Source organism: Trichechus manatus, unplaced genomic scaffold (assembly GCF_000243295.1).
Source record: "Trichechus manatus latirostris isolate Lorelei unplaced genomic scaffold, TriManLat1.0 scaffold00082, whole genome shotgun sequence".
Taxonomy (NCBI): domain Eukaryota; kingdom Metazoa; phylum Chordata; class Mammalia; order Sirenia; family Trichechidae; genus Trichechus; species Trichechus manatus.
Genome location: NW_004444018.1, coordinates 11,586,134 through 11,606,796, shown reverse-complemented (window position 1 = coordinate 11,606,796; position 20,663 = coordinate 11,586,134).

Sequence of the window (20,663 nt, the reverse complement as noted above, 5' to 3'; positions counted from 1 at the left end):
GTAGAGAAACCCAACGGAAGTGATTAAGGTCTCTATCACCAGTAACAAGACATATCAACATCATGAACACTGTGATACAATGCACAGAGGAGAACACAACATCGTTTTTGTGATATTCTTGCCAAAAAATACATAACCTCTTTTAATTGTGAGAAAACATCAGACCGACCCAGATAAGGGGACATTTCACACAGGAAATGATCAATTTTGGTCAGAAGTATCAATATCACAAAAGGCAAGGAAACACTGAAGGACTATCACTGACTGGGTGTGACCCTAATACTCCACAGCAAGTTTTCTCCTTTTCAAAATGGGCAATTGAGAACTTGTCATAACTAATGCCATGATGAACCTATAAGTTTTTTTCTACCTGCCTTCTTTCCGCATACTTTTGTTAATGAATGTGTTTTGCTCTGTCTGGCCACCTGTGACTTATGACCCCACATAAAGATTAGAGCCCAGATGTCTAGTCTATAAATCTTTAGCCTGATAAGGAGATGTCTGGCATGTATCTCTTTAGCCTGATAAGGAGTCTCTTGTAGTTATCTTGTAATGTGTAACTCATCTGGCCATCTGTGGGCAACGTGTCAAAAGATACTTCCAACTCTTGTGAAAATCATAAGCTGTAATGTAAAAATTGCCTTTCGAGACTCCATAGAGACAGCCTGTGTTGCTATCGGATTCCCTGTTGGTGGACACCTCCTAAATAAACTTTCTTGCTCTTTCTGACTTGGAGTACGTTTCATTGGCTTGACTGCTCCAGGGCATGGACCCTATTCAGGTAACGTGGGGGACACGAAGGACAAACAATAACTAAATGCTCTGTGAGATCTCACACGGGATCTTGGAACAGTAAAAGGACATTAGTGAAAAAACTGGTGAAATTCAAACAAGCAGTTAACAGCTTTGTACTAATGTTAATTTTCTGGCTTAGATCTTTGTGCTGTGGTTAAATAAGATGTTAGCATTAGGGGAAGCTGAGTGAGGGATATATGGAAACAGTACTATTTTTGCAACTTTTCTGTAAGTCTAAAATCAGTTTAAAATAAGCTTTACAAAAAGAATGTAAACAATAATTGTACTGATATTGTTTTCCAAAGTTAATCTCTGGCACGAAGAAATTAGGAGGACTAGAACTTAAACAAAAAATGGATTTGTTCTTACTTACTTTAATTAAATGGCAATAATCAAAATGGAGTGCCACCATAGAAAGTTTCCATAGTGCTAAATATACTGACTCCCTTTGGCACAAGATTATAAGTAGGGCATCTAAGATACCCACAGATCCTATAGGTGAGAAAAGGGAAGCTACCCCAAGAATCAATTCAATGATCTCTCAAAAGACGTGCTTGTTGAAAGTTTTATTAATCAGCCACCCTAATTGAACTGCTTCAGTTAAATATTTTGGATTTTAGTCTAATAAACCAAATTAGTATGATTTAGAGTATATAGCTACTTATCATTTTAAAATTGATTTCAAATCCAGCTGGTAATTGATCATTGTGACTCTAACCTAATGAAGCTGATGTTTTTGTGAAACATAAGAGACTCAATCTCAGCACTCACTGTCACTTTGTCATTTTCAAGACTATAAAAATAACAAACCCAGTTGCCTTGGAGGCAATTCTGACTCATGGTGACCCTGTGTGTGTCATATTAGAACTGTGTTCCAAAATTTAAATGGATAATTTTTTGGAAGTAGATCACCATGGCTTTCTTCTAAGGAGCTTCTGGGTGAACTCAAACCTCCAACCCTTTGGTTAGTAGCTCTAACGTGTTGACTGTTTGCATTGCCGAGGGACTCCCTCAAGACTGTGTTGAAGGGTAAAACTGCCAAATCTTCACATGGTCGTTGACAGTGAGGGTGTCAAGGAGTGCTTAGAGAATGGGTCAGCCCCCAAATCACCACCTGTGTCCCCCAAAACGATTCCAGATGTAAGTAATAATAGTAAAAGTCTTTTAAGTGAATAGTTGAAATTTTCTCAATCTTGTGTAAATTTTGTAAAAGTTTGTGCTATTTTGTGTTGATATGTTACATGCACTCTCAGTAAAAATTTCACGCTTGCTATGGAAGACAGTTTCAAGGCAAATCCCTTGGCACTGCCTCCCAACCAGGACTGCCACTCCCAAGACTTCTCACGTGAGCATTCTGGAGCCCTCTCGCTATAGGTCCCTGGGTGGTGCAAACAGTTTGCACTTGACTACTAACCTAAAAAGGAGTCCTAGTGGCACAGTGGTTGAGCACTCAGCTGCTAACCAAAAGGTCAGCGGTCAAAACCGTATTTGATTTAGATGATTCAGAAGATGAGGTTTTAGACTTGGAGTTGATTTAAGATATTTAGGATGGCGTGATGGGGTGAATGTGTGTTGCATGTGGGAAGGTCATGCATTTTGAGGGGCCAAAGTGTGCAATGTTATGGATTGAATTGTGTCTCCCCAAAATATGTGCAGTAAATAATCATCCCTGAATAAGAGCTTCAGAACAGAGGTGCCTGGCATATTTAGGGTGGCTGGCCTAGGACCAGGCTGGATCCCATTTTGTTACAAGCTCCTGCTTCTGCATTCCTGAGAATGTAACTTTGACTTCTTCCCATTTATATGCATATGGACTTGGGCTTCTGGCTGGGTGGAACCAATAGACAATGCCTAGGCAAGCCAGGGCAAGCCTGGGAAAGCCAACCCAAGTCTGGGAAAATCCAGGGAAGATCAACCAATCAGAATCTTGCTGTGAGTTTCCTGATTCTGCCCTGTATCTATCCTTGTGAAACAGCTGCTCTTTGGATTCCTTGGTCTGCACTCTGTGTGGGCTAATATCTCCCCATTTGAATGTTTCTCATGCCTTCAATAAATCTCTTCGTTTTACTTTAGCAGAGTCTGAGAGTTTCACTCACAACACCCCTGTAGTAGTTATAACCCTGTTTGGGAATGGGTTTTCTTTGTTATATTAATGAGACAGTAGTAGTGTAGGATGTGTCTTAAGTCAACCTCTTTTGAAATACAGAAGAGATTAAACAAGTAAGCGGCAGAGAAGAGATTGAGGAAGATAGATGCCATGCCACATGAAGATCACCAAGGAAATAAGGAATAGAAGCTGAAGGGTGATTTAGAAAATAACATTTGGAATCATTATTCCCTGACCTTGAGCATGGAGAAATGTGACCCAGCTGGGGCTGGGCCCTCACAGACTCACAAAGACACACCAACTGGGCCCTGAGATAGACAATAGATGGGACAATCTCAGAAATTATCTTAAGGAAGTTTTCGCAAAAGGGCAATCAAACAGAACACGAAAGACTTCCCACTTTTTGTCTTTTTCTATTAACATTTAGTGAATAGAAATCTGTTGGACAATGAAGACCCTCCTGACTTTCATAACTGAAACCTGTACCAATGATTGTTAAGAAAGATGATTCAAAATGTAAGATCACAATTTCTAGCCAATTTGTGAAAAGGTGATGCTTTCAATGATTCTACCCATTTTGTGACGTTGATATATACCGATGATTCTGTAACCTTCCTCGGAATCAGGCAGATATTCTAGCTCTGGCAGCATCCTTGTCCGCTTCCCACTTTTGTCCTTTTGAATATATGCTGAATAAAACTTTCTTTTTGCTTTACTAGACTTTATGATGTTTTTCCTCTGCAACAAGAGACAAGGACCTTCCCCCAGAGCCAACAGAGAGAGAAAGCCTTCCACTAGAGCCGGTTCCCTGAATTCACACTTCTAACCTCCTAACTTTGAGAAAGTAAGTTTCTGTTTGTTAAAACCACCCATTTGTGATATTTTATTATTGCAGCCCTAGATAACTAAGACAGCCACCCAGGGACCTCTTTGCACGACATAGGACACGAGAACAAATAAGTTAAAAATATAGTAAGTCACATGGTGAAAAGTAGAATTGAGAAAAATATAGTAGGCAAGAGTATAGGAAATGCTATGGGTTGGGAGAAGTTTCAATTTTAAAAAGGTTTGGGAAGACTTTACTGAAAAGTGATGTTTGAGCTGAAGGAGGTGAGGAAAGAAACCCTGTGGATATATTGGGGGAAGCATTCAAGGCAGAGGGAATATCAGATGCAAAGGCCCAAGGCACGACAATGCCTGGGATGTTTGAGGGACAAGGGCAAGGAGGCCTGAGTGGCTGCAGCGGAGCTTGTGAAGAGGCGCATGATAGAAGATTGGATCACAGGGATAGGAGCAGAGCCTGAGACTAGGATTCTTGTGCAAGTAATTTATTGAGAAAGTATTCTCAGGACAGGGGAGTGAGGAAAGCAGGATAGAACAGCGGAAGGAACTAGGCAAAGATGTGGTGTCAGAAGTCCAGCCTCAACCTGGCCCTACAGGGAGCTCTGGAAGGTAAATTGCACCATAGAGACTGTCTAGTCCAGAGGCAAGGAGGTGGACCCTGATGTCCCTCCCCTATTAATCAGTCATTGGCCAAGGCTGCCCCTGCAGTGGGTTGGGTTGGGGTTTAGCCTTCCTAGCATCTCCAGTGAAAGCAGCTCCTTTTAGCCAAGAAGAATCCTCCAGAGAAGAGTGCATATGTGAGCTGGTATCAGCCAACACCCACAGCAGTGGAGAATGGGTGCAGACTAGGAAAGAGGATACAGAAAGGGAGTGAGGGTGGGGCCCAAACACAGCACCTGTAGACCATTGAAAAGACCAGTATCTATACACCATTGAAAAGATGGTGGGTTTAATTTAAATGATGATCGAAGTTCATTTGAATGTTTCAAGCAGAGGACTAAAGTTTTAAATGAATCAGTGTCTTAGGCTGGGTTCTCTAGAAGAGCAAACCCAGTGAAGCATATATATAAATATAATATATAGAGAGATATTTATTTTAAGGAAGTGTCTCATGTAATTGTGGAGGCTGTCAAGTCCCAAATCTGTGGGTCAGCAGCAGCTGGAGGCTTCTCTGGACTCACGTGATAGCAGGGACTGAGGAACCCAAAAGCTGCCAGTCAGACTGCAGACTGCTGGCTCATGGGGCTGCAGGAGCTGGTGAATCCAAAATCTGCAGGTCAGGTGACAGGCTGCCAGCTCACATCCCATAAACTAGACATCAGAGGATGATAAGGAAAATGCAGGACAGAATGTAAGACTGACAAAGAGCAAGCTTTGCCAGAACATCCATATAGATTGGATGCAGGCCACACCCCCATGAAAACTCCCCTTTCAAATGATTGACTGACTGCTCACATCAGATCACAAAATAGAGGATGGTTACATAATATCTTCCAAGCCACTGAGAATCAGGGCCTACCAAAGTTGACACATAATCTTAACCATCACAATCAGTCTGGCTGCTGCGTGGTGATTTAGAAAATAATATTGGAATCATTATTCCCTGTCCTTGAGCATAGAGAATGTGACCCAGCTGGAGATGGGCCCACAAGGGCCTACAATGACTCGCAAAGACACATCAACTGGGCCGTGAGATAAAGACAATAGATGGGAGGATCTTGGAAATTATCTTTTAGGGAAGAAAAGTATCTTTTAGGGAAACTTTCACATAAAGCCAATAGACAGAACACAAAAAGACTTTTTACTCTTATCTTTTCAAATTAGCATTTAGTGAATAGAAAATTTGCTGTACCAGTGAAGACCCTCCTGACTGTCATTACTGAAACCTGTGCCAATGATTGTTAAGAAAGACGATTCAAAACATAGGATCACAGTTTCTAGCCAATCTGTGAAAAGGTGAAGCTTTCAATGGTTTTGTCCATTTTGTGATGTTAATATATACTGATGACTCTGTAATATTTCCTTGGACTCAGGCAGACATGGCTGTGGCAGTATGCTTGTCCAATTTCCCATTCTTGCCTATTCTGTTGACTCGAGCAGACATGACTCTGGCAGCACACTTGTCCGCCTCCTACTTTTGCCTCTTTGAATATATGCCGAATAAAACTTTCTTTTTGCTTTACTAAACTTTATGGTGTTTTCACCCTACAACAGTGGATGACAGATTTCAGGAGGCAGGGGCTGAAGTAGCAATAATAATTGGAAGGCTATATATTGACCATGTCTTAAGCCACAAAGAAAATTCCAAAAAATTCCCCAAGCAGAAGTCACAGAGATCACTTTTTTTGACAATGTTAATTATAAGTTAGTAATCATACAGACAACAAACAAAAACCTATCCATGTAGAAACTTGAAAAAAGAAAAAAATACCACATCCTTCTAGAGAACTTATGAGAGTCCCTGGGTGATGCAAATTGTTAATGTGCTTGGCTGCTAACTGAAAGGTTGGAGGTTCGAGTTCAGTCATGGGCACTTCAGAAAAAAGACCTGGCAATCTACTTCCAAAAAAAAAAAAAAAAAAACCCCACTGAAAACCCTATGGAACATAGGTCTACTGTGACACATATGGGTTCGCCATGAGTCAGAGTTGACTCAGTGGCAACTGGTTTAAAGAACTTAGAGGTTAAAGAGAAAATATAAATCTGAAATTAGAAAGTATTTAGCAAAGAATTAAAATGACAGGTGTATGCATCAACACCCGTAGAATGCAACCAAAGACATATTCAGAGGAAAAATTATAGACTTAAATGCAGGAATAGAAGTTTACATTAAAAAAAGTCATCAATCTTGAGTTCACTAATTTGAAAGTTATAAAAATTATTACCCATCACTATTGATGAGATTTTATTTTAGAAGTTTAACTCCTTATTCATCAACTTCAGTAGCCCACAGACATAATTCTTTTTGGTATGATATGAACAAATACCACCACGTGTCTGTCAATTTGTCGTACTGTAGTGGCTTGATGATACTGTGATACTGGAAGCTTTGCCACTGATATTTCAAATACCAGCAGGGTCATCCTTGGTGGATAGGTTTCAGCAGAGCTTCTAAACTGAGATAGACTAGGAAGAAGTCTCTATTTCTCCGTGTCAACTAAAATGTGCATCATACAGCTCTTCTTACTTCCATCTTAGAGTGTTTTACTGAATCTAAGGTCATAGTAAAGGTTATTTCTGCACTACATTTTCATTACTTAATGTATTCCAGGAAATAGATCTAACCTTACTGATTAAGAAATATGGCACACCAAGAAGATATACAAATAGCCAATAGCACATGAAAAGATGCCCAGCATCTTTAGCCATCAGGGAAATGGAAATTAAAACCACAATAAGATACCATACCACGTCTACTAGGATGGTATGAGGGTTAATGTTATCTGTCAGTTTGGCTATGCTATGATTCTCAGTGGTTTGGCAGACCCTATCCATTTTGTGATCTGATGTGAGCAGCCAATCAGTTGAAAGGGGAGTTCCCTTGGGAGTGTGGCCTGCCTCCAGTATGTAAATGGATGTTCTAGCAAAGCTTGCTCTCTTTCTCTACCCTGTACTCTGGCCTGACCTCTGGTTTTTGGAACATAAGCCTGCAGAAGTCTCTGGTGTGCCACCTGACCTTCAGATATTGAATTTGCCAACCCTCGCAACCCCATGATCCAGCAGAGGCCTCCAGTCTGCTGCCTGACCTGCAGATTTGGGATTTTTCAACCACTGCAATCATGTGAGCCAGCAGAGGTCTTTAGCCTCTTGCCTGACCCATGGCGTTGGGACTTGCCAGCCCCTACAATTGAATGAGCCATAACCTTGAAGTAAATTTCTCTCTATATATATCTACCTATGCTTCACTAGTTTTGCTCCTCTACAAGTACCCAGACTAAGAGAGCACTAATTTCATTAAAAAAATCTTTTTAGTATTGCTAAAATAAATAAATCAGAATTTTCTAATTTCTCCTTATAAATCAAAGTACATATATACTGAACTTTTAAAAAAATCAACAATTGTCCATCACATGTTTAAGTGGGCAACCAGCTAATTCTCTACTTATTTGTTTGATTTTAGGGTTTCTGGCATGAAGTCTGTGATGGTTAAGGTTATGTGTCACTTAGGCTAGGCCATGATTCTCAGTGACTTGTCAGATATTATGCAATCATCCTCCATTTTGTGATCTGATGTGAGCAGCCAATCATTTGAAAGAGGAGTTTCCTTGGGGGTGTGGCCTGCATCCAATATATATGGATGTTCTAGCAAAGCTCGCCCTCTCTCCATCCTGCATTTGCCTTGTCATCCTCTCACCTCTGGTTCTTGGAATGTGAGCCAGCAGCCTGCTGTCTGACCTATAGATTTTGGGATTCACCAGCTCCCACAGTCTCGTTAGCCAGTAGCCTGCTATCTGACCTGCCAATTTTGAGTTTGTCGGCCCTTGCAACCATGTGAGTCAGGATAAGCCTCCAGCCTGATGCCTGACGCCTGACCCATGGATTTGGGACTTTCCAGCCTCCACAACTGTGTGAGCCATTTCCTTGAAATAAATCTCTGTGTGTGTGTGTGTGTGTGTGTGTGTGTGTGTGTATACATACATATATATGTGTGTGTGTATATATATATATACACTTCACTGGTGTTGCTCCTCTAGAGAACCCAGCCTAAGACAAAGACCATATTTCAAAGTTAAATTACTGGTGGTGTCTACTCGCATCTATGAATTCTCTTTCCAAGTAGAAAAATTAGTGTCCTATAATAAGTCTTGTTCATTGACATGTCTCTTTATAAAATTATTTGTTTAAATTTTTATTTTAACTGTTTTTCAAATAAATGATTTTATTTTTTGACTCTTCTCTTTATAAATTCTGTCAAATTTTTCATTTTTTCCCTTGAAGCTCGTAATCGCCCTACATATTCCTTTCAATTAATCTTCTGAACCTGAGGAAAACAATTCTTAGGACCTCTAAATAAAAGTAAACATTTTGGCATGTGCTTTTTAAATCCAGATACAAACAAGAGACAGTAGTGTAAAGTCTGTTAGGCATCAATTTTCTACTCCCTGAAAGTCACACAGGTATTGCCAAGATGGTAAAAGGCTATTCAAAAAGAGGCAGGAACATATTTTTTTGAAATAATTTTTCTTACTTTGACATATGCACATTTGAAATGAACCAGTTAAATGAACTTATCTGTAACATTCACGCATTTTATGCCTTCTAATTAGAGGATTTTGAAATTTAATGCCTAAGGGACTGTATTAGTTTTCTAGGGCTGCTATGACAAATCACCACAAACGTTGTGGGTTAAAACAACAGGAATTTATTCTCTCTCAGTTCTGGAGGCCAGAATTGTGAAATCAAGGTGTTAGCAGTGTTTGTTCCTTATGGAGGCTTTGAGGGAGATTCTGTTCCATGCCCCTTTCCTACGCTCTGGAGGTTGCTGGCAATATTTGGCATTGCTTAGCTTGTAGATGCATCACTCCAATCACCGCGTCCATCTTCAAGTAACATTCTCCTCTGGGTGTATCTTTACATGGCCTTCTTATAAAGACACCAGTTGTTGGATTTGGAGCCCACCCTAATCCAGAAGACCTCATTTTAACTTAATTACGTCTGCAAAGACTCTATTTCCAAATAAGGTCACTATACAACCCACTACAGGGATGGCTATTAAAATATCAGATATTTCCACAGAAATTCTTTTGAATGTCAGAGGCATTTGTATGCAGATTAGGAAGATATCCACAACTTTCAGGCGGTCAGGAATTGTTTTATGCATATTAAAGTTTAACAGATAAATGTAACCTTCCAGAATAGGCATATCCATGGGAACAGAAAACAGTTAGTTGTTGCCAGGGGCTAGTGGGTGGTGGGAATGGAGAGTGACTGCTTAATGCATTCAGGGTTAATTTTTGGGGTGATACAGATGTTCTGGAACTAGATAGTGGTGATGGTTGCACAATACTGTAAATGAACTAAATGCCACTGAACTCTACGCTTACAAATGGTTAAAATGGTAACTTCTGTGCTATGTGTATTTTACTGCAACAAAAAGATAAATGTAACCTTATTAAAAATAATGTTAATTACAAAAAGTTTATACAAGCATAAGAAGAAAATTAACATCACCAGCAATCCCACTACCCAGATGGAACCAGTGTTGCCATTTGGTGAATAGCTTCCCAACTGTGTTTCTATGTATGCAATCACATTTCTGTTTTAGTTCAGGCTTCTTTTGTTGTGAGTAACAGAAAACCTGGTGTCTTCTGGAAAACAGGGGCAGAAATGCAGCTGGGTCTCAGAAAGGGCCTGAGGTCTTCAAGAGCTAAAGGGTCATTAATAGGCCAGGAAATACTCCCTTTCCAGATTTCTGTGGGTTGGATTTCATTTTCTCTTTCTAGATTATCTTTCTTTATTTCTCCATCCACATGGCGGATTATGGCTGCCCCACAGCTCCTCAATATACCTGCCAATATTCTAGCACCCCACAGAGACTGGCTGCCTCCCTCAGACCCAATTACAAATTCTGTTCATGGTTTAGTCAGCTATGGAGTAAGGTCATGCAGTAAGAACAAGAGTCAATCCAGATCATTTGCTTTGAGAAATTTTGACATAGCTTCAAAGATGTTACCATCTTTAGCTGTTTTCCAAGGCATAAGAAAATTATAATGGTAACAAAAGCTTATTCTTGTTGCTGTTAGCTGTCACACAATGAAACAAAGCACCATGTCCTGTGCCATCTCCATAGTTGGCTGGGGATCAGACCACTGAGATCCACAGGGTTTTCATTGGTTGATTTTCGGAAATAGATTGCCAGGCCTTTCTTCCTAGTCCATCTTATTCTGGAAGCTTCACTGAAATCTGTTCACATCATAGCAACTTGAAAGCCTCCACTGACAGATGGGTGGTGGATGCACATAAGCTTAATTGGCTGATAATCGAACCCATGTCTTCTGCATGGAAGGTGAGAATTGAACCACTGAACCACCAATATCCTGCTCAAAAGCTTATTCTAGACAAGCATTAACAATGTATTGTATGTAAATAGTTGAGGACAAGTTTCTTTAGTAGAAGACATATCACAACCAATTGCAAAAGTGGGTGTGATGATTTTAGTTATCTCTATTTGCAAAGTTGATGCATGACATTCTCAGTTAAGTCATCGATTTGGTATTTCAAATAAAATGCTCTGGAAATTATTTCCTTAATTTTTTCTTTGAGCAAATCCCAGGCAGCACTTAGGGTGCATGTTTATATGAGAGTTTCTTCAATAATATGAGGGTTTTAAATAAGTATTCTTTTTAATTTAATTTAAAGTGCAATTTTGTGGGGCGGCATTAAGAACAGCTTTACTGAAGTATAATTTGTATACAATAAGTATACAAAGTGTGCAATTCAATGATTGTTAGTACATATACAGAGTTGTGTACCCACTACAATACAGTTTTGGAGCTTTTCCTTCACCCCCAGAAGACACATCTGCTCATTTACAGTTAGGTTCCACCTCTAGCCCCAAGCAACCATTAATCTATTTTCTCTCTCTGTACATTTGTAAAAGGGGCAATTTTACACAAAAATGTTACAGGCTTTGTGGAGCTGTGACAATGTATTCCTGTACAAATAATGTCCAATTCTTTGTGGGAGACAGAATAACTCTTTGCAAGAATAAAAATGAAAATCTTTTCATTTAGGGGAAAATATCTCACCTTTTTATTTGGTCTTCCAAGAAAAAAATGTAATTCGTTCACCAATATACTTTTTTCAACTTTACAAACTTTGCATGCAAAGCTGTATATGGTTAAGTAGCTAAAGTATCTAAGTATACATGCACAGGTGGCAATTTCATTTTTAAGCCCTCCTGAGTTGCCCCCGTCAGCTCTCCCTCCCTACCCCAATCATAGCAGCCTATTTTCCTACTGGTCACCATTTGGAACTTCTGGACTCTTCAGTGGGATGCTGCTCTTTCCACACAGGCCCCAAGGATGTGTGAAGCAGGTGTAAGGGAGAGGCCAGCCTTACTTAGCTTTCTACCTTGTCTCTTATCATCCAGAAGACTGCCACATGTGCCTCAAAGAATACATTAGACTTTACTGAGATGGAATTATAGCACAGAAGAGGGAACTGCGGTGTGATGGATCACTTATATATGGCCTTTTGCATCATGGTCTTGTGACTCCCACTAAATGACTGGGTGGGACTATGCAAATGAGGTGCTTGTGGCCCACCAAGGGAATTGGGCAGCTTGCTAATGATGCAAATAAGGTGGGTGGCACCCTTGCGGGGATGGAACCATGCAAATGATGTGTATGGAAGCCTCACAAGGGGATTGGTCAGTTTTGTCATCCTGATAGGCTTAAAATGAGCCATCCCAGAGATAAACAGGAGGATCTCGCTACCACTAAGAAAGAAGATCTAGGAGTACAGTGTGTCTTTAGGACCAGGGATCCCTGCACTGAGAACCTCCTAGGCTCAGGAGACAGAGAGAGACAGCTTTAACACTGGAGATGGTGAGAGAGGGCAAGAAGCAGTGCAGAGAAATGTCAGCAGCAGAGACAGCAGAAGCAGGAGACCAGCGGGAGATGGCGTGGTGGGCTTCCTGGCTCACGGAGCAAGAGAGCTGAGCACCTTTGGGCAGGAAGATTGCTAGTGGAGTAGGGTACCTCCAGGCACTTATCAGTGGAGCTAAAGAGCTTTGTAACTTGTCCAAGCAGGGAAGAGGCCAGGCTTAGGGGCCAAGGGGCCAAGGGCCAAAGAGATGCCTGCTTGTGGGCATGGCTGAGAAGAGGCTGTCCTGATTGAAGAACTGTATCCTAAGTCCTTCCTGATCCTGAATTGTAACCTGTTACTTCCCTAATAAACCCCATAATCATGAGTATTGTCTGTGAGTTCTGTGTGGCCATTGCAATGAATTATCAAACCCAGCAGAGAAGTAGAGAGGGCCGTGGGAGGGACGGCTGGTGTCAGAATTGGTAAAAAGATTGAAGGGTGGAGGTATGTTTGACCTCCACCTCACAGGAATCAGCCTTGGGCTATTGATGCTGATAATGTTTCTCTTCCCCCCTTATGAAGTTAGAGGAGTAGGTCTGATGCTGCCATGACGTCATTTTTTATAGTTAGTGCCAGAAGTGGGATTCTTTGCAATGGCTCCAGACTCATGGAAGCATGGGACTTTGTAAGACAAAGAATGAAGGGGCAAGGGAAGTGAAACTTTTGATTCTTGGATGGTTACTCTTGTTGTTATCTGTAATGGCTGAAAGGAAATAAGAGATATTATGCTGGAGCAACCAATAAGGAAATGGAAAAACTGCTTCTGGAGTGACTTCGGGCAAAAGCCAGGTCGGTTAAACAAGATGATTGGTGGGGGGTTAGGGTCTTCTAGTTCCACCCAGCCAGAGGCCCAAGGTCGTATGCATATGAATGGGAAGATAGTCAAGGTGTAGAGAAGATGAAACTAGAATATTCTAAAAAGGGTTATATGTTTATTTGAAAATACTATGGATATTGAATGTTTCTCCTACTTAACATTGTAAAACAGACCTGGATGTACTATGGAAATGAATATTTGGTATTATAGATTACAGAGAGTGTGTAACTCCACCTTCAGCCAATACTTGATTGGATATGCTAAAAGCAGAACTAGGATTTGCCTGAAAGAAACACAGGCTATTGGTTTGAATGCAGTAGACCTGTGTACAGAGTATTGGGGGCTTAGGTAAAAAATCTGAGCCCCACCCAGGAAATTTGCATTTGATAAGACATACAGACCTGCCCAGAACAGCTGGGAGAGGAGGAAATTTGCATTTGAAGGAAGAGTCTGCAGAAAAAAAATGACTGTTTCACTTTCTGAATTGAAGGCAAGGGGTTTGCCAGTGGGTGCATACAGACAGGAAAAGTCAGTGCCCATCAGAAGAACCTCCTTCCAGGACTGGAAGTTAAAGGGAACTGGTGAGTAGACAGCCTGGTGTGACCACCTGGGTCCATGAGATGAGTGGAAGTTGGGGAGATTCAGCAATGAAGAGATGGGCTGAGTTTGGACATGTTCAATTGGCACCCATTGACCTAGCCCACAAGGTCTTGGGATGGGAGAGAGAACAGCTAGTTGGTCCGAAGTTCAAGGAGTTGTGTGGACTCCTGAACCTATGGTTAGTGCCCACTGACCTAGCCCACAGGGGCTAGGGATGAGAGAGAATGGGCTGGCTGGTCTGAAATGCAGGGGGGTGCATCGATTCCTGAGCCTATGGCTAGTACCAATTGACCTAGCTTGGATGGCTAGGGATGAGAAATCACTGAATGAAGAGAAAGGTGTTTGACACCGTGAGCTGGTATAGACGGCTGCAATCTGATGGCTTGTTCTAGACTGGATTTTGCTTATGGATGCAGATGCTCAAAGTTCCAACTGATCAAAGTCCTTCTGATTGAAGAACATGCTTGTTTCCTCACAGTACTGGTTTCATGCTGTTGTTGTTGTTAGATGCCATCGAGTTGATTCCAACTCATAGCGACCCCATGTACAACTGAACGAAACACTGCCTGGTCCTGCGCCATCCTCACAACTGTTGCTAGCCCATTGTTGCAGCCACTGTGTCAATCAATCTCACTGAAGGTCTTCTTTTTCACTGACCCTCTACTTTACCAAGCGTGGTGTCCTTCTTCAGGGACTGGTCCCTCCTGATAACATGTTCAAAGTTGACCTCCACCAAGTCTCACCATTTCACTTCTAAGGAGCATTCTGGCTGTACTTCTTCCAAAATAGATTTGTTCATTCTTCTGGCAGTCCATGGTATATTCAATATTCTTCACAAACACTATAATTTCAAAGGCATGGATTCCTCTTCAATCTTCCTTATTCATTGTTCTGTTTTCACATGTATGAGGCAACTGAAAATACCATGTCTTTTGGTCAGGTGCACCTTAGTCCTCAAAGTGACATCTTTGCTTTTTAACACTTCAAAGAGGTCTTTTGCAGCAGATTTGCCCAGTACAATGTGTTGTTTGATTTCTTGACTGCTGCTTCCATGGGCGTTGATTGTGGATCCGAGTAAAATGAAATCCTTGACAACTTCAATTTAGTTTGATAGGGACTGGCAATGTAAACATTGACTATCTAAAATGGGAAGAGATAAAGGCATGAAGTGGCTGCTTTACACATTTTCATGAGTGTGTTTACAATCAAAATGAGGGGGACAAGGGACGATCCCTACTGAATTGTTTCCTCTTTTCCTGATGGATCTGGGGAAGAGAGGGTGGGGAAAGATGCTGATAGGATTACATGATTCAGCTCTGAACGTTGATTGTTAACAGGGTTAATTGTAATTGTAAAAACTGTAATTGTAGAAGCGGTAAGTATGAAGGAGTGGACTAAGGGGGAGGCACTGCTGGACTGAAGTACAGTGGACAAACCTAAAGTCCCTTAAAGGTTTTGCTATGCTGATAAATCAGCAAGGGAATAATCTTCTCTCAGTTAAATTTTATCAGACACCAGAAAGGGTGAAGATGAGCTGATTTTTGGAGAACCTGACCAGACCAGATGGACATCTGCAGCAGACCTGAATGGCTGGTACCTGAGAAACCTTACCCTGAGGACTCTTTGTCCTACTGAAGGACTAATGGTTAATGACTATTTTGGACTGGTAAAATGATTGTGAAGGCGGGGAATGTTATCCTCCAAATATGAAAGAACCACGACTAGAAAAGCCAGGGGGTGACCTGCTATGTGATGGATTGCTTTTATATGGCCTTTGTCACCATGGTCTTGTGACTCCCACCAAATGACTGGCTAAGACTATGCAAATGAGGTGCTTGTGGCCCACCAAGGGGATTAGACAGCTTGCTAATGATGAAAATAAGATGCATGGCACGTTTATAGGGATGGCACCATGCAATTGAGGTGTATGGAACACTCACGAGGGGATTGGTCAGTTTTGCCATCTCACTATGCTTAAAATGAGCCATCCCAGAGGTGGACAGGGGATCTTAATAACACCAAGAAAGAAGAGCTAGGAGTGGAGCATGTCTTTAGGACCCAGGATCCCTGCACTGAGAACCTCCTAGACCCAGGAGACAGACAGAAACAGCTGTAACACTGAATACAGCAAGAGATAGCAAGAAGCAGTGGCAGCAGAGGCAGCAGAACCAGGAGACTAGCAGGCGATGGCGCAGTAGGTTTCCCAGCCCATGGAGCAAGAAACCTAAGCACTTTCGGACAGGAGGCTTTCTGGTAGAGTGGGGTGGCTCCGGGCATTTGGCTGAGATAGGCTTGCTGACCTAAGGAGAAAGAGCCGTGCACCTTTGGGCTGAGGCTTACTGGTGGAGTGGAAGTGCCTCCGGGTACTTATCAGTGGAGCTAAAGAGCTTTGTAACACTTGTCCAAGCAGGGCAGAGGCCTGGCCGAGGGGCTGAGGGCCAGAGAGAGGCCTGCCTGTGGGAACGGCTGAGAAAAGGCTGTCCTGATCAAAGAACTGTATCCTGAGTCCTTCTTGATCCTGAATTGTAACCTGTTACTTCTCTAATAAACCCAGTAATCGTGAGTATTGTCTGTGAGTTCTGTGTGGCCACTGCAATGAATAATCGCACCCAGCAGAGGAGTAAATAAGAGTGCAGTGAGAGGGATGGCTATTGTTAATTGGTAAAAAGGTTGGAGAGTGGAGATATATTTGACCTCTGCCTCATAAGAATCAGCCTTGGGCTGCTGATGCTGATAATGATACCTTTCCCCCCTTGTGAAGTTATAGGAGGAGGCCTGAAGCTGCTACCATGCCATTTTTTACAGAAACACTCAGATATTACTTTTCCTGAAATTTTAGGTATACTCAAGAAGTTATTGCCTCCACAGGGACTCCTCATTCCTACCCTAATCCCTTGCTTCCCTGTCATTCTTCTAAACCCTGTCATAGATGCCCACCCGGCCCCCCCCCCCACTCCTTTACAAGAAACCCTAGTCACTACACACAGGCGTTGATCTTATCCAGGATCTATGCTTCTCCCTCAGCAATTTATGTTCCCAAATCTGAGTTATTCAGTTTCAATTAGAATAACACCGTAGCACATGGCTTTGTGGGTCTATGCAGTCAATTGACCTAATGTTGTTTTTAGAGTTTCTTTTCTACCTTCTAGTTTGGTAACACCTGTGAGTCTTAAAAACTTGTGTGCAGCTACCCAAGGTATAACAATTGGTCTCTATTTCCCTGGAACAGCAGAGTTAGAAGGATACCCAGGAACAGGAGAAGGAAATGGACCACAGGTTTAATTGCCTCCATAAACTATTACCTCCATTAGCATGAGACTAGAAGAAATGGGTGGTGCCTGGCTACCATTACTGAACATTTTGATCCAGGTCCCAATAGCTGGATCCTGATCAAAAGGAGAAAAAGCATAGAACAGAACTTCAAACTCACATGGAAACCAGACTTATACTGGACTCACTGAGACTGGGGAAATCCCCAAATCTAATGCCCAGAAATAATCTTTAAACCTTCAACCAAAACTATTCCATGAAGCTGTTGTTAAACTAAACAATGGCTAAGCCCAATTAATGAAGACTGTTTGCCTCAAGCCTGGTGCTTTTATAAGAATTATCTAACAATAGAAAGAATCAATAAAACTAAAAGTTGGTTTTCTGAAAAGATCAAAAAAATCAACAAACCTTTCGTCAAACCGACAAAAGAAAAACACGAAAGGAAACAAATAACCTAAATAAGAAATGAGATACGGGACATTAAAAAGACCCAACTAAAATAAAAAGGATCATAACAGAATACTATGAAAAATTGTACTCCAAAAAATTTCAGAACCTAGAGGAAATGAACATAGAAACACATTACCTACCTAAACTAACACAAGGTGAGATAGAAAATCTGAACAGACCCATAACAAGAGAAAAGGTTGAAGAGGTAATAAAAAAAAACTCCCAACAAAAAAAAGCCCTGACTTGGACAGCTTCACAGGAGAATTCTACCAAACACTCAGAGAACCGCTCACACGAGTGCTACTCAAACTATTTCAGAGCATAGAAAAGGAATACTCCCAAACTCAACTGAAGACAGCTTAACCCTGATACCAAAGCTAGGCAGAAACACCACAAAAAAGGAAAATTACAGACCAGTATCACTCATGAATATAGATGCAAAAATTCTTAACAAAATTCTAGCCAATAAAATTCAGCATCACATCAAAATAATAATATACCACAACCAAGTGGGATTCATACCAGGTATGCAAGGATGGTTCAACATTAGAAAATCAATCAAGGTAATCTACCATCTGAATAAAACAAAAGAATCACATGATCATCTCAATCAATGCAGAAAAGGCATTAGATAAATTCTAACACCCATTCCTGATAAAAACTCTCAATAAAATAAGAATAGAAGGGAAATTCCTCAACATAATAAAGGGCATCTAAACAAAACCAACAGCCAACATCATTCTCAATGGAAAGAGGCTGAAAACATTCCCCCTGATAATGGGAGTAAGACAAGGATGTCTTTTACCACCACTTCTATTTAACATTTTGCTTGAAGTCCTACCTAGAGCAATAAGGCAAGAAAAAGAAATAAAAGGCATCCAAATTGGAAAGGAAGAAGTAAAACAATACCTATTCTCAGATGATATGATCCTATACATAGATAATCCCAAATATTCCACAAGAAAACTACTGGAACTAATGGAAACATTCAGCAGAGTAGCAGGATACAAGATCAACATTAAAAAATCAGCTGGATTCCTAAAGACCAACAAACAGAACAATGAAAAGGAAATCATTAAAACAATACCATTTATAATAGCCCCTAAAAAGATAAAATACTTAGGAATAAATCTAACCACGGACATAAAAGACTTATACAAAGAAAACTACAGAACAGTATTGCAAGAAATCAAAAGAGACCTACATAAATGGAAAAACATACCATGCTCATGGATAGGAAGACTCAACATTGTGAAAACGTCAACCCTACTCAAAGTGATCTACAGATACAATGCAATCCTGATCCAAACACCAACAACATTCTTTAATGAGATGGAAAAACTAATCACCAACTTTACATGGAATGAAAAGAGGCCCTGGATAAGCAAAGCATTGTTAAAGTAAAAGAACAAAGTAGGAGGCCTCACACTACCTGATCTCAGAAACTACTATACAGCCACAGTAGTCAAAACAGCCTGGTACTGGTACAATGACAGACACATAGACCAATGGAACAGAATTGACAACCCAGATGTAAATCCATCCATCTATGGTCAGCTGATCTTTGACAAAGGACCAAAGTCCATTAAATGTGGAAAAGACAGTCTCTTAAACAAATGGTGCTGGCAAAACTGGATGTTCATCTCTAAACAAATGAAACAGAACCCATACCTCACACCATAAACAAAAATTAATTCAAAATAGATCAAAGACTTAAATACAAAACCTAAATAAAGATCATGGAAGAGAAAATAGGGACAACACTAGGGGCCCTAACACATGGCATAAATAGAATACAAACCATCACTAACAATGCACAAACACCAGAAGAGAAACTAGGTAACTGGGAGCTGCTAAAAATTAAACACTTGTTCATCACAAGACTTTACCAAATGAGTAAAAAGAGAACCTACAGACTGGGAAAAATTTTGTCTATGACATATTGGACAAGGGCCTAATCTCTAAAATCTATAGAATACTTCAACATCTTAACAACAAAAAGACAAATAACCCAATTAAAAAATAGGCAAAGGATGTGAACAGACATTTCACCAAAGAAGACATTCAGTCAGCTAACAGACACATGAGGAAGTGCTCACAATCATTAGCCGTTAGAGAAATGCAAATCACAACTACAATGAGACAACATCTCACCCCAACATTACTGGCACTAATTAAAAAAACAGAAAATAACAAATGTTGGAGAAGTTTGTGGGGAGACTGCAACTCTTATGCACTGCTGCTGGGAATATAAAATGGTATAACCAACTTTGGAAAACTATATGGCAGCTCCTTAAAAAGCTAGAAATAGAAATACCATACGATCCAGCAATTCCACTCCTAGCAATATATCCTAGAGAAATAAGAGCTGTCACACGAACAGACATATGCACACTCATGTTCATTGCAGCATTATTCTACAACCTAAGTGCCCATCAACAAATGGATAAACAAATTATGGTACATACACACAATGGAATACTATGCAATATGATAAAGAACAATGATGAATTCGAGAAACATCTCATAACATAGATGAATCTGGAGGGCATTATGCTGAGTGAAAAAGGTCAATCACAAAAGGACAAATACTGTATGAGATCACATTATAAAAACCCAAGAAAAGTTTACACACAGAAAAGAACAATCTTTGATGTTTACGAGGGAGGGGAGGGATGGTGAGGGGAAATCACTAACTGGAGACGAGTGTTAACTTTGGTGAAGGGAACGACTACACACAATATAGGGGACGTCAGTACAACTTTGATCAAGGCAAAGTCATAGAAGCTTCCTAGACACATCCAAACACCTTGAGGCACTGAGTTATTGGGGCTGAGAGCTGGGGACTATGGTCTTGGGGGACATCTAGGTCAATTGGCATAACATAGTTCATAAAGAAAATGTTCTGTATCCTACTTTGGTGAGTAGTGTCTGGGGTCCTAAAAGCTTGACATCTAAGATAGATCTATTGGTCTCATCCCATTCAGTACAAAGGAGAATGAAGAAAACCAAAGACGCGAGGGAAGTATTAGTCCAAAGGACTAAAGGACCATGCCAACCACAGCCTCCACCAGCCTGAGCCCAGAACTGCTAGATGGTGTCTGGCTATCACCACCAACTGCTCTGACAGGGATCACAACAGAGGATCCTGGGCAGAGGCGGAGAAAAATGTAGAACAAAATTCGAATTCAC